General features: G+C 36.1%; 1 protein-coding gene across 2 annotated transcripts in view; it reads right to left on the bottom strand.

Moving 5' to 3' along the window:
• Positions 1 to 15996, bottom strand: part of Cnbd1 (cyclic nucleotide binding domain containing 1) — a 357869-nt gene that overhangs the window by 328038 nt on the left and 13835 nt on the right. The gene's annotated exons all lie outside the window — the stretch shown is intronic.

Genomic DNA, 15996 nt, shown 5'->3' with positions numbered 1-15996 from the left:
GTGAAAAAAATAGACTTTTTCTCCCCCAGAAGCTATCAGTTGTTTGTAGGTCTCAAGCTGGGGGGGTAGCCTCTCCCCATTCCATGTTGTCTGGCTTGATTTTGTACTAGTCTTACGTAGACAGCCATAGCTGCTTTGAGGTCATGAGTGCAGTTGTCCAGTCCTGTGCATCAGACACTATTTGCTAGCAGTGCTCCTTGTGTTCTGGCCCTGCCAATCTTACTAGTGATAGACCTGGGCAGATAGAGGAAGTAATAAGGCAGGGTGGATAGAGGAGCTTGCTCTCTTTCAGCAGATTTTGTAGGGGGTAAGGACTAGTAGCTTGCTGCTCTGTCTCTCTGATCTTTCAGCTTTTACCCCAATATCTGGCTCTGGGTTTTTTTATTAATAAGACCATATAGCAATTCTTGTTATATCTGGAGAGCCAACATTTGTGGCATGAATTTACTAAAAAGCTGCTTGTGGCCTTGCAGGCCCCCGGCTCAGACTCAAGCTGCAACATGGTCAGAGTCTCCACCCCACATGTCCTGGAGTCTCTTTGACTTCTCTCCTAGTGGGTTGTGGGCTCTCTCTTGATCCACATCTCAGACTGATACCACACTATGTAGCTGCCTTGAAACTCATTCAGGCTTCTACTGCTCCAGGCAAAAGCAGTTAGCCTCACATCTGCAGCATCAGTGTCAGCAAATTTGATGAGTCAATTAAGATTTCTTAAAGGGAGGAATTAATTAAAAGAGAATTTTTTCCCACCTTAAAAAATGGGAAACATTTTTACAATGGAGAGAATTTGTTCTCTATTTGATAACCCATTAGGTGGTCTGAAAATGGAACAATTACATGAGAAGTTAATTAATGTTGATGGGATTTGTGTAACATCAATTATAAGTATTATTTGTTTGATCATTTTTGTTTTATCATCAAAAATGTTGGTTAATATGAGTGCTGAGATGAAAGTTTTAGAAAAATGTGTTAAAACAGAACGTGGAGAAATTCAGACCAGACATAGGAATTTAAAGGTGAACCTATCTCAACATTGCATTATATGGTTATAGAGAAACAGCTTAACACTTTCAAACAGCCAACCTTAATCTATCCAGTAACCTTACTGGAACTGCCAAATGTTCAAGGCTGTGTATAAGCTGATTGGACTCCTGTGCAAATATTAGATTTGAGGAGATTCAAAGAAGCTATAATGTCATATGATATGTATTCTCCATATGTGAAGCAAATGTTAAACTCATGGTCAACTTGTAATAGAATTATTGTTGTTAGTAAATTGGTTGCAGAATGTGAGTTTTGCAACTCTGTGGGTTTGGTGTTCTGACTACTGAGGGAGTCAGGAAACACCTTGAGCTGCGTAGCACAGCTGTGATGACTGAAACTGCAAAGAGACAGTTCAGCCCTGGAGGACAAGGTATCCAGGACACCACAAGCTGCTCAGAACAACAGTTCTGCCCCAAAGGTGTCCCGGACACCTAGAGCTGTTTAGCACAACTCTGACAGCTGGAACTGCAAAGAAACAGCCCAACTCTGGAAGGGAAATTTTTCTGACTTCTCAGCAGAGTCAGGCCTGGAACTGCTTCAGCAGGGAAAGGTATCTTGACTCTTCAGGAAAGCCGGGCTAAACCTAGTGTGATGGTGAATGGTCTCCCTGCAGGATATAGCAATCCTGCTCTTCTCCTGGAGAGCTACAATCTCCAGTTCAGTGTTACCAGCTCTCTTGTTCAGTCCACTATGGGACATCTTAGCAAGGTTCTTCTGTTCAGCTCCCCCTTGCTCAGTCCACTATGGGACATCTTAGCAAGGTTCTTCTGTTCAGCTCTCCCCTTGTTCAATTCACTATGGGATGTCCCAGCAAGGTTCTTCTGTGCATCAGTGAATGAAGGTCTTCACCCAAAACTCTTCTGGGAAAGAGATTTACTTGGGAAGGAGGAGCCCAGGAGAGTAGCTGCCTCTACCAGGGTGGAGAGAACAGGTCACAACTGACCAGGCAGGGTGGTTTATATAGGATGTCCAGGGCAGAGTTAACTGTGATTCGTTAATTTTTTTCCTGCTCAGAGATTGGCCAGTTTTGTGGGCAAGGGACGGAGATGGCCCTGAAATATGGGCCAAACTGTGTTTCTTTCACTGGCCTTTCTTGGCTTTTTGACACTACCTCTAAGGCCAGGGCACATTTCTTTCATTAACTCTGATTCTAGGGGCCAAGAGTGTTCTTTTGGTACTAGATTCAGAATCAGGGCATATTTCATTGGTTCTGGGTTTGGGGATAAAGTGTTCACTTCTCTGTCTCAGATCCCAAACACAGGTTGTGTTTCTTTCCCTGGTCCTGGACCCTAGGGCCAGAATTCTACTGTCCTGCTCTGTGATTGGTTGGTTTCACAAGTCAGTTGGACTAGGGCAGAGATGGCTCTGATCTGGGCTAAACTGTGTTTCTTTCACTGGCCTTACTTAGCTTTTAGATACTACCTCTAAGGCCAGGGCACATTTCATTCACTGACTCTGATCCTAGGGGCCAAGAGTGTTTTTGTTTTTGTTTGTTTGTTTGTTTGTTTGTTTTTTGGTACTGGTTTCAGAGTCAGGGCATGTTTCCTTGGTTCATTTCTCTGGCTCAGGTCCCAAACACAGGCTGTGTTTCCTTCCCTGGTCCTGGACCCTAGGGCCCAGGATTCTACTGTCCTGCTCTGTGATTGGTTGTTTTCACAAGTCTGTTAGCAGGAGCAGAGATGGCACTAATCTCAGCTAAACCGTGTTTCTCTCACTGGCCTTATCTGAGCCATCCTTCCCTAATTTTCGGCTCCAGGGTCACCACGGTGGGTCTCTCTAGCCAGCCCCTTTTCCTTACAATTATACCTGAAGACTGGAAAGATTTGGGTAAAGCTGTTTTAGAGTTTAGTCCCTATTTACAATGGAGGACCTGATGGAAAGATGAGGCTAAGACAATTCAACAATGAAGTAGGACTAGAGGTATGGAAATTTCCCAAGATCAACTTCTTGGAGAAAGCTTTTGCTGATACAAAAAGACAATCTTTATATGATGACCACACCCTAATTTTATGCCAAAAGGCAGCCTTGAATGCTTGGGACAGAATTGAGGAAGTGGGAAAGAAAACTGAGTTATTTACAAAAGATATACAGAGCCCAAAAGAAATCTTTATGGACTTCTTACAAAGGCTATTTTCAGCAGTAAAGAAAATTATAAAAAATTCAGAAACTAGACAGATAATAATTGAATCTCTGGCTTTTTAAAATGCTAATGCACAATGCAAAAGAATAATTAGGCCATTAAAGGCAAGATCAGCACCCTTGGAGGAATGGATCCAAGATAGTCAATATTGAATCTCATGACCGTGATGATACTTGCATAGGAGAGGTGATTTCCAGAGGTTTGAAGAAAAATGGTAATGTCAGGTGTTTCAATTATGGTAAACAAAGTCACCTAAAAAGGGACTGTAAACAGGGTGTACCTATAAACAAGGTTTATTCAAGGAATAATCTCAACAGAATACCCCGCCCTTCTGGAATATGCAGGTGTGGTAAAGGCAAACATTGAACTAATGAATATAGATCAACAAGGGACAGACAAGGTAATCATTTGCCTTTGCCATTGGGAAACTCCCTGAGGGGCCTCTCACAGGCCCCCATGACAAACTCAGTTCAGTCCTTTCCTGCCATCATAAAAGAAACCCTTTCCAGAGCAGTTAAATAACCAAATCCCTATTGTAAAAAAAAAAAAAAAAAACCATACTGCTCAGGGTGATAGAACAGTTATAGTAGAGAGAACAAAAAATTCAGAAGAAACCATAAAGTGAATTTTTGAAGCTTCTATAAATGAAAGTCTTGTAGACACAGGTATGGCCATAATAATAATTTCACCAGAATATTGGTATTCAAATTGGCCTCTTCAGGAGGTAAATGTTCAGCTCTTAGGAACTGAAATGTTATCTCAAGTGAAATGAGGTGCAAGAAGAGTCAAATGTATAGGGCCAGAAGGACTGAGAGGAAAATTAAAGCCATATGTGGCTAACATAGCTATGAATCTATGGAAATGTGATTTATTACAACAAGGAAATACCCATATTAACAATCCTTCAACCTCAGAAACAAACCATAAAGTAACATGTTTCTGAGAACAATATTAGAAGGTATTATAAAGAACAGTCACGACCATCCATATTGTACAACAACAGGGAACACTAGCTGCTGATCTTTCAAAGACACCAACAGTCCTACCTTTAAAAAAGTTAACAGACAAACCTGTATGCATTCAGCAATGGTCTTTAACAAATGGAAAAATACAAGCCTTAGAACAGCTGTTACAAGAGCAGTTAAATCCTCAGCATATTGAAGAATCAACGAGCCCTTGGAATTCTCCTGTATTTGTTATTAAAAAGAAATCTAATAAGTGGAGAATGGTAACAGATCTAAGAGCAATTAACAAAGTAATTCAGCCAATGGACTCTCTAAAATCTGAAATTCCTTTCCCTGCTCTGTTACCTAAAGGATGGCCTCTTGTAGTTATTGATTTAAAAGACTGTTTCTTCTCAATACCATTATAAGAAAAAGAACGAGAAAAATTTGCCTTCACGGTACCTACTGATGATAATTACCAGCCAGTCAAGAGATAACAATGGGGGGTTCTTCCACAGGGAATGTTAAATAGCCCAGTCTTGTGCCAGTATTTGGTATGAAAACCATTGGAAGTAATATGCAAACAATTTCCTAAATCTATAATTTACTATTACATGGATGACATTTTTACTAGTTGATTCAAATGTAAATACTTTAGAAAAATGTTAAAGAAGAAAGATTTGCCTTGTTGGGATTAGAAACTGCTTCTGAAAAGATACAGAAAAGAGATTCTATTAATTATTTAAGATATAAAATAGGTCTACAAAAAAATTAGATGCCAAAAGGTGCAAATTAGGAGAAATCGATTACAGACACTTAATGACTTCCAAAGAATATTCAGAGACTTTTCCAGTCTATGGATCACTATTGGGGTAAAAAATGATGAACAGAGTAATTTTTTCAAAACATTAGAGAGTGACAGGACTTAAATTGTCCAAGAGAATTATCAGCTGAAGCTGAGAGAATTGGCTTTGGTGGAAAAGAAAATACAGGATGCATATGTGGATCATGTGGATCCAAAGCTTGATTAATTGTATTTTGGTTATTTTACCTTCTAAGCATTCTCCTACAGGAATTTTAATGCAGAGGGAAGATATTATATTGGAATGAATATTTCTACCAAATAAACAGAGTAAAAAAGTAAAAACTTATATGGAAAAGATCTCTGAGTTGATTTTAAAAGGAAAAATGAGACTTCATCAATTAGCAGGAATAGACCCAGCAGAAATTGTAGTACTTTTAACTAATGATAAAATTGACAAATTATGGGCAGAAAGTGAACCTTGGTAAAAAGCTTGCAATAATTTTTCGGGAGAGATTAACAACAAATATCCCAAAAGTGATAGAATTAAACTCATAAAGAGAGCTAACTGGATCCTGACTCTCATTGTATAGGAAACACCAATATCTGGAGCCCCTACATTTTATACAGACACACACACACAAAATAAAAAAAAAACAAAAACAAAGAAAGGCAGGCTACAAATCAGAAAATTTAAGTAAAGTAGTTGAAAGTCCTTGTAATTCTGTCCAAAAATTGGAATTTTATGTCATTCTAATGAATTTTTATATTTTATATGCCATTAATAGATTTTGCAGATCCTTATCAACATAGTTACTAACTCTCAGTATGCTGAAAGAGTGGTCTTACATATTGGAACTGCAGAATTTATCCCTGATGAGTCAGAATTAACTTCACTAATTACTCAGTTACAAGAAATAATCAGGAATAGGAATCATCCCTTATGTATAACTCACATCCAATCCCATATGAGTCTGCCAGGCCCTCCAACACAAGGTAATGATGAGATTGATAAATTATTGATAGGAAATGTGCTGGAGGCCTCATAATTTCATTTAAAAAAAAACCATGTCAATAGTAAGAGTTTAAAAAAAAGGATTTTCTATAACCTGGCAACAAGTCATGGAAATTATAAGGAAATGTCCTACTTGTTCTTTTTACAATCAAACTCTACTACCAGCAGGATGTAAACCAAAGGTTACTCAGAGGAATGAAATCTGGCAGATGGATGTGCTTCATTTTGTAGAATTTGGAAAATTGAATTATGTACACCACACTACTGATACCTAATCAGGATTTCAATTGGCAACTGCTCTGAATTCCAAAAGAACTGATTATGTAATCACACATTTGCTACAAGTTATGGCCATCATGGGTATACCTGCACAAATTAAAACTGACAATGTTCCTGCATATGTCTCTGGTAAAATGAAACAGTTTTTTGCTTATTACAAATAAAGCATATTATAGTACATCCTACAGGCCAAGTAGTCATAGAAAGATAGAACAAAACTCTAAAGGATATGCTAAATAAACAGAAAGGGGTAACAAACAAAACCCAGAAATAGATTACATAATGCTTTATTTGAATTTTCTCACTGCTGATGAGAAAGGAACAATGGCTGTGGAGAGACATTGGATAATAGAAAAAAACTGCAGAATTAAATCAGCCTATATACCTTAGAGATGTGCTGACCTCAAAACAGAAACCAGGATATGTGTTACATTGGGGACAAGGTTTTGCTTTTGTTTCTACGGGAGAAGAAAAGCTATAAATAACACTAAAATTGATAAAGATTCGATTTGAACAAGAAATACCTCTTAATTAGAAGAGGTGATAGTTCATCAACCAATATGACCATTCAATTTAAACTAACTTATACCACTAACAAATGCTTTTTATTTGATCAGCTATAACTTGCCAAAAAAGAACCTCCCCAAAGTTAGGGTTGGGGAAAGGTTTTGGTTTTGTCTTTCAGGAGAATGAAGGCTAAGGAATATGAAGAAAATTGGACAAATGAGACATCTGAAGAAAAAGGACAAATCATCGAGAAAATATTTCCCAAGATAAAGAGTAAGTTGGCCTATTGGTATATTACATATCTAACAGGATAAAAAAATCTTAAGTCTTCCTAAATATTTGTTTCTGCTCTTCTCTACAGACACTTAACAAAGGTGGTCTTTATGTAGTCCCAGTTCAATTAAAAATTAAAGCTGGCTTTGGAGTTGGAGCATGACCGTCTCCTTCTCTAAACCCAAGCATGCTTGTTAAAAGTAAATGCAAAATCTCTGTGTCATGTCAGAAGATCCAGATGATATGATGCAGAAGAAAAAACAAAATTAAAGGACTATTATATTGCCACTAATCTCATAATTCTTTGGTTTTATTTTGACTCTTAAAACTTTTCTTAAGGTATAAATTTTATATCAAAATTTATAAGATATATATTATATCTACCTATCTATATGTATATATATATATATGTAAAATTAAACTTTTGTCATGATGTTAATGGTCATATAGATTACTAATTCTAGAAAAAAGGCTTCATCTAGCTTCCTGTACATGATTTTGGGTTTGAGTCTCTATCAGTTTTCTGCAGGGAACCATGACCATGCCTAACAATGACTTTGAAGTCGCCAAAAAGATGATTGGGCCCCATAGTGACGATTCCATCAGGATGATGATGATAATACCACTAAGCTGACAAACATCACCCAAAGATCAGCTTTGGACTATAAACTGCTCAGGACAATTTTGAGATGGCTAGCTGAAATGATCCAGCCTCTCTGACTACTCAAGAAAGGACTTGAGACAAGCCCTGCATTTTCCCATTATGCAGAGACGAGACAACAAATGATACAGCTACCTCTCCAAGGACTTGACAATTAACCCAAAATTTGTCTTTTCAAGATCCCCTAAAGATGCTGTCACCCCCAGATAGCAGGAAGCAATTTTAAGAACATGATGCCCACATTCTCAAGAGGTGGGGTGGGTGGTTTTTGGTCATTCAATGGGTTATGGATAATTGTCACTGAATAGAATGGTTGGTTTCAAGTTGTTAATTGTTAATGGTCAGGAAAAAAGCTAAACAAAGGAAATTAGATTTGGGGTTATTGTTTGAAAAAACTAGAAAAAAGAGAATATAGATACGATAAGATAAAAGGTAGATTATTGAATCTACAAAAAAAGATATAGAAATGATAGGATAAAGGGTAGACTATTGAATCTATGCTGAAAAGAAAAAAATTAAGTTAGATTACTGAATTTACTTTTAGAAAGCATCTACTAGTTTTAAATATTTTACATTGGATTTGATTTTCATATATTGTATACAAATTATATATATTGATACAAACTTGAGATTGATTTTGTTAGAAAATACTGTACATGTACTTCTAATCTTGTTCAAGGTATTATACCTGTATAGTTCATTTAACAATGTAATGCAATTTTCTAGTCCTTGAAAGTTATTACCAACTACTTTGAATAATAAAGAAATGCAGGTTAGTAGTTAGTCATTACAATTGAACTTATAGCCATTAGGTATGTTATCAAGATCAGAAATATATTTTAGATAGACAGGTCATCTTCAAACACTTCAGAGATCTATAGAATATGGCATAAATGTTTTGATAACATAAATCTTTTTCTTTTTTTATGACTATGAGGCATGTCTGCTCCTGGCAGCACCAATTTACTTCAGAGAAGATGAAGGGCATTGAAGAAACTCCATATGGAGTTTACTTTCTTTGTGGCAAAAGTTAGCCACTGGGCAAGAAAATTCCCTTGCATCGACTGCTGACAGTATGCAGTCCAAATGGACAAGCAGGACACAGAAGAAAGGACTACTAATCTTTGCCAAGACAAGGTAGGAGGGCCCTTTAGAAAATCCTGCTTCAAAGATGAGTCTGTCAGATATGCTAGGCCTTTAGGCCAAATATGAATGCCCCAATGTTGCAGAGAAATCTTGAGTGACTGTCCAGGAAGCCAGCTGTTTCTATTATTTCTCATATTTTTTGGAAGTCGCTTGCTTGTATTTCCTGCTTACTTAGGTAATACTATTTCCTTCTTGGGTCTCTGATGGAGTTGAAGATTAAATAGTTATAGTTCTCCTTGTTAAGAAATTCAGAAAAGAAACTCACTAAATAGGTGTAAAGTGTATAAGTTCGAAAGACATCAAAAGATTGTTTCAGTTGGTAATACAAGTTAGGAAAGAAAGTGAATTAGGTACATTTTTGACTCACTGAGTATTTTCTCTGAATTTGTCAAATGCAAATGGACTAACATTATTGATGTATTTATTGCCTGCACATATTGTATATAGTTATTATACTTACTGTATATAGTGTTTCTTATATTAGTTATAACTTTTTTGAATTTTTGCCAAAAAGGGAAAATGTAGTGATATTTTATTTGTGCTCTAACAAATAAAGCTTGCCTGAAAATCAGGAGGGGCTAACCACTAGTTAACCATAGAGGTCTGGAGGTCTGTACAGACAGATAGTAAGTGACAGAGCTGGGTGGAGAGAAGAGCTCACTCTCTTTCAGTGGAGGATTTCATAGGGGTAAGAACAAGTGGCTTGCATGTGGGAGCCTGTTCTCAGGTTCCTGGTGGCTTTACCCAGCAGGTACAAATAGAGGATGATCAGGACCACGGGCCTGAGTGCAGGTGTCTGAGATGGTCTGCACTTGGCTGTGCTGGGGGAAGAGGTCTTTTGCTCCACCCCTTGGTGTCTCTATAAAAACCCTGGGGCAGAGACAGTCAGGGCCCTTGGAATAGGTTCCAGGACCTCTCGAGGCTATCCTTTATTTTCTATCTGTTTATCTCCGCAAGATTCTCTGCTATAAATCCTTCTATCTAATAATTCCTGCTGCTCACACTCAAGAAAACTCTGGGGAACTGTGGGGGTGGTGTGTAAACGCCCCATACTTGCTGTTCTGCCTCTCTGATCTTTCAGCTTTTACCCTAATATCTGGCCCTGGGTTTCTTATTAGTAAGACCATATAGTAATTCATGTTACAATGTAATGTTAATTAAATTCTTTAAAAACTTAATAAGTATATGGAAGCTTACAATTAGTAGATTTATACATTGCTTTTTCAAACAGAATTTAATTTTATTAATCTAGAATCTAGTCTGGTAATTTTTTTTATTAGAAATGTGAAATTATACACAGTACTAAATGCCACCTTATACATATTATTTCATTCCTTATTATTATTGAGAAAATAATTGATTTAATGCATTTTCAGACTTTTTAAGAGTCATTCAATAACCACATTCTAATCATGAAGGTTTGGAACTTGGGATGTACAAATTTATCCATTCTAATTCAGAGTTCCAGAGTCATAAAATTGGGTGTTGTATGGACCCTGGATGATTTCAAAATTAAACAGCCTAACAGACACTGTTGTCTGAGTATGAAACTAAAATAAGGGCAATTTAAGCAGAAAACTCATTGCTATCGTAACATCATAGCTTTTAATAAACCTGGAACTACTATTCACATGATGGAGGTATTTCCCCTCCCACATTTCTCAGGTAAATCTTAGCCAATGAAAGTGATGGTAAACTGAGAAGCACCCATATCCCAGAATCAGATGCCTTCCCAAGCCTGCCTTCAGTGACTCAGTGCCAGCAGCCAAATGAGAAACATTTCTACCAGTCCCATACCCTTTATGATGCCCTTATAAAGCCTGCACCTTCGCAGCCTGCTCTTTCTTTTCCATCGTTGTTCAGAGTTAGCCTTTCATGCTCTCCCCCCATCCACCCACCGCCCATGGCATTCCTTGGCCCTCCCATCACTACAAAACCTAACAAAAAGACTATATGATTTAGTTTTAGTGTCATATAGAATTATTTATTTTAAATGAACTAAGTTATAACATATATATATACATATACATATATATATATATATATTTGACATGCCATTATTTCTGGCGTGAACTATATAAAATGTTAATCATAATAGACTTTTAAGCACATGGATTAGAAAGAGACTTGTGTGAAATGCATATTAATTCATATTACTCATACAGTTGATTAGTAGACTCAGTAATAACTCCAATGAGTGGTATAGAAAGGAGGGGGGAAACATCCTAGAGATTTGAGGAGAGGGCTTTAATCTGAGAAATTCTGACCACAAAAATCAGACTCCAAAAACTAGACTCTATTATCTTTCACTTAAGACATTTTTTCTAATTACACAACAAAGATTTTAAGAATAAGAATTGCTGGCAATGAATAAAGAAATTGAAATTCCACTTTTTTATCTTTTACACTTTACTTGCATTAAAAAAAAGCTACCAGGAGATTGAGGTTTCATGCTTAGCTTGGAAAAGCCCAGTAAGCTCAAAAACAGCATAGACTATATAGCACTTACAGGTTTGTGGAACACTTAATTAATCAAAATATGTCTTTATCACCGAACCTCTTCTATAAGAGCTGTGTATTACAAGGGTCTTTATATGAAGATTTTTAGCCATGTGATAGATGGTGTCTTTGAAAGCAGATTGTTTAAAAATGGAAAGACTAAACTTTCAATGTGAAATTCAACTATGGAAAGACCAGATATTGATCTTTCCTACTGATCAAATTTATTACAGGGGGAAAACTTAAACAGTTTCAAAAGTTGTAAAATTTTCATTTGTTTTCTTGTCTTGTTTTTCCCTCATGAAATGTTTTAGCCCAGCTTGGACAAAAGCAGCAGGGGCTTAACCTTAGACTGGGGTTAAATTCTAGGATTTTTAACCAGAGTATAACTGATGGCTATAAATTAATCCTATACTAGAAACCCACTGTGCAATTAAAAATCCAACTATCTATTATCATATTGTGCATATGCCCAGTGAATGTTATTAAGATGGAAAAATTCCAATGTTGTATGTTTTAATGTGGTGAAGTTGATTATCTGAACACACTTTTTATTTTGTCAATAGAGAAGTTAACATACACATATTTAACAAAAATCTCTAACAGTATACATCTGTTAATTTTGTTTCCTATCACAAGAGTGATTTTAATCAAATCTTTGTAGCTCTCAATAAGGTGAATTCCTGCAACAGCCTAGTTATTGAGAAAATGTCACAATGACCCTGTGGAAATGTCAGAGTACAGTCAGTTGAAAAACAAAAGGTTGAAACCTCTTCAAAGGGTTTCTGTGCACACTAATAATTAAACCAATGACAAGTAGAACGTTTCTTAATATAATTATCAGTGGACATGTAAGGAGTTTGTAGCAATAATAACAGAAATATAAAACAAACTTATTGTTGCCCTTATACTGTAATAAGCAAATATTGAACTCTACCTCAAGACTGGAGTATTAAGTTGGACAGGAGATAATTAAAGGATTATAAGCATGATTAAGTCTTTTTTTGCACTTGGATAAGTGGTTCAAATCTAGGAAAAGAAATTAAATTGTGAATAAGTCTACATATATTAAGAGTTCATTTAGTATACCTGCATTAATGGACAATAGGAAACTTATTTACATTTTTCTGATTTTTACTGTTTTTACAAAATTCCAAATTGACTTTTCTTTCAAATAATTTTGAATAAACATAGCACTTGATACAACTAAATAAACCATTAAGACAGGGCTACCTCCAAACCCATGAACTTTGGACCATATTTGTCAGCTGCCTTAGTTAGTCCTAGTTCCAGAATAGTGGTCTGCAAGCCAGCTTTGTTTCTGAGCCTCCCTTGCCTGGAAAATAGCTTTGTTCCTCTTCCATTTCTTTCTCTGCTTGACTCTATCTCCACATATACAAGCCTAGATCCAGAACTGATATGGGTAAACCTGCTTTGCTGACAAGCCACCTTTGCTGGGTAAATGCTTCCTTCCCTTTCCTACTCCTCCCTCTGCCTGCTTCCCTCTCCTCACCCACAAGTCTACTCCAATTCAGGAGCCATCTTTTCCTGGTGGAATCAAATAGCTAATGTTCCAGCTTTACTTGGCCTAGCTCCAGCACTGGTCTAATCTAAAGCAGGCCAGATTCTTTCATCAGAAATACAATCAAAGAAAGAAGTTCACATGCACACATGACAAAAACAAAAACATGAATGACCAAGACAGACTATTATCAAATCCACTAGTCCTGTAGGAATGTCATTTAGAGAAATTTACCTAGATGAACTCAGAACACATAATTTCAATGAATAGTAAAAATTATTTTCAAAGAATTCAAGGCATTTAAATGTGAGAGACCTGCTCCTACTTTTCCCCCACAGTGTACTCTTAAAAGGGTGAAGTGAGAAATCTTTACATAGAAGGATAGAGGGGAGAGAAACATGTAGAAACAGGATAGCTTCGGGAGGGCCTGGATTAATATCCACTGGTCCCTTCTGTCTAAAGGACTATTTATAGGACTGCGAAAGGGTGAAGCAAAGACTTCCCACTAGCTCAGCCAAGGGTAGACTCTTCCAATTGCCTAGTAACCATGCACATGGTCAAGTCATCCTCTAATGCAGCCTTGCTGGGTAAAGCAAACACAAAACTCACTAGGAAACCTTTGTGGGCTTTCACATTTAAAGAAGTCACAATCAGCTCACTTGGCTTCAAGAGGATAACAGTATGTATTGAAAAAATAAAAATACATGGCTGGCTGAACAAAATGACAAAACTCAAAATTTAAAACCAGAATTGAATAGAGATATTAACAAGAACTCAAGCTGTAATGAAGATATAATTAAAAAACTCAGTAACTCAATAAGAAAACTCAAGGGAAAGCTATATGAGTAAATTGGATCAAGTAGAATAAAGTCTATCAGTACTCAAATATAAAGTAGAGGAATGAGACCAAAGAAATGATTTTTTGAACATGTGAAAGGAATATACAGAACTGTAAGATAGGATGAAAATAGCGAATCTTTGAATTCAAGGCATGAAAGTGAGAAAAGAATCTGAGGTCAGGGCAGTGAATAGGCCTACAACAATATCATAGAAGAAAATTTCACTAAACAGTCACCTATTCTTAGAACTATGACCAGTTATGAGTTTGTACAGTTTCCGCTGCTCACTGCCCAAAGTTTCTCTGAATAAATCTGATAGCACCACTAAGCTATGGACATAAGCATAATTATTTAGAAAATGATTTGATATGTGTATTGTGTCCACTCAGCAAAATAGCAGCAGTACCTTCCCACTAGGGACTACAACCATGGTTTGACCATGTTTACAGTATGACCTGAACTGCCTTGTGGAACAGGCTGCAAGTCTAATCAGACCATACACATACATAAATATATACACATAAAAACACACATACTCATACACCATAGATACACATGATATGTAATGCATAAATATGAGAGATAAAAAGAAAGATTAAAAATACATCCCAAACATCCAACAACACTGGGGATATATTTAAAGAAAAGTAAGTCTAGGAATTCATGGGGCAGAAGAATATGGTAAATTAAAAGTTAGAGGTATATACAAGGTACTTATTGAAATTATAACAGAAAATTTCCTAAACATAGAGAAAGAAATCTAAAGACATCCAAATATGAGGCATTTAAACTTCAAATAGACATGACCAGAGAAGAATCTTTCTATGAAATAATGTAATCAAGATGTTTAAGATACAAAACAAAGAAACAATATTAAACACTGTAAGAGGAAGGCATTAATTTGCCTACAAAGGCAGAAAGGTTGGAATAACATTAAACTTTTCATCTGCAATATTAAAAGCTGGGAAAGTATGGTGTCTTAGATAAATTTCCATTCCTATGATAAAACATCATGACCAAAAGCAACTCGGTGAGGTTATGTTGTATTTCTGTTTATTAATTAAAATTTATCATGAAGAGTAATTATGGCAGGAACCAAAAAGCAGGAACTAAAGCAAAGACCATGGAATAATTTTTCTCAACTGAAGTTCTCTCTTCCCAGATGAACCTGGCTTGTGCCAAACTGACAAAAAACTAACCAAGCACCCTTAAAAGTGACTTGCAATAATATCATTATGTTTAGCAAGGCCATCTCAATATTGATAGGGAAATAAGAACTTTCAAGTTAAGCACTGATTTAAATTAATTCATGACAACCAAGTTAGATGTGAATATCATATTTAAAAGAATATTATACACAGAGGAAGCAAAAGAGCAGTCTCATCCATAGGACCACTGGAAAGAATGCATTTCACAAGAGAAACAATCATCATAAGAGAATGAAACAGAATATACCATATACAAATCCATAAAATAGTAAATTATTAATGTTCGCAGAGGGAAAAAAGAACTATCAATTTCCCAACCAACCAGAATGTCAACTGACACAACTACATTCAAGTTAAATGACCAACTCATCTCCACCTCAACTCAGCAATTAAAGAGATGCAGACTAAACTGTCAGATTGAAAAAGGAAGATCCAACTACGAGTTGTCTCCATGGAATGTCTGGTAATGGCAAAGATCCAAAACTGATGTCAATCAGCCTACCAAGCAAATGGAAGCTGTAAACAAGATGGTGTAGCTATTCTCATGTTTTATAAAGTACTCATCAATCAAAAACTATAGAAAAGATACAAAGGTGCCTACTTATTAATGAGGTAAAGAATTCATCAAGAAGATATAATAGTTAAGTATTTATGCACCACATGTTGGGGATTTCATTTTCATAAAACAGATACTAAACAGCAAGAAACACCATGTATGCCCTGATACAATATTGGGAGACTTCAGTACCCTACTCTCGTCTTTAGATATATTTCCAAACTTAAAAGTGAAAAAAGAAATTTCAGAGTTAAATATTACCATGAGTCATTTGGATTTAATATATATTTATAGAATAGTATATCCAAAGATAAAGAATATTCATTCTTCACAGTGGTCTGTAAATGTTCTCCAACATTAATCATGTTGTATGACAAATAAATCCTTAACAGTTATTATAAAGTCAAAATTAACCCTTACATATTATTAGAACACAGTGGCATAAAACTAAGAAACAATAAAATAAAAAAAACCAGAAACTACACAAACATGTGGAGCCTAAATAGAGTTTGAATGAAGAGTGGATTATTGAAGAAATCAAGACCAAAAGTTTTAATGCCT

The sequence above is a fragment of the Peromyscus leucopus genome, chromosome 2 (genome assembly GCF_004664715.2).
Source record: "Peromyscus leucopus breed LL Stock chromosome 2, UCI_PerLeu_2.1, whole genome shotgun sequence".
Classification (NCBI taxonomy): domain Eukaryota; kingdom Metazoa; phylum Chordata; class Mammalia; order Rodentia; family Cricetidae; genus Peromyscus; species Peromyscus leucopus.
The sequence above is the reverse complement of the archived record's forward strand: the minus strand, read 5'-3'. Positions and strand labels throughout refer to the sequence as shown.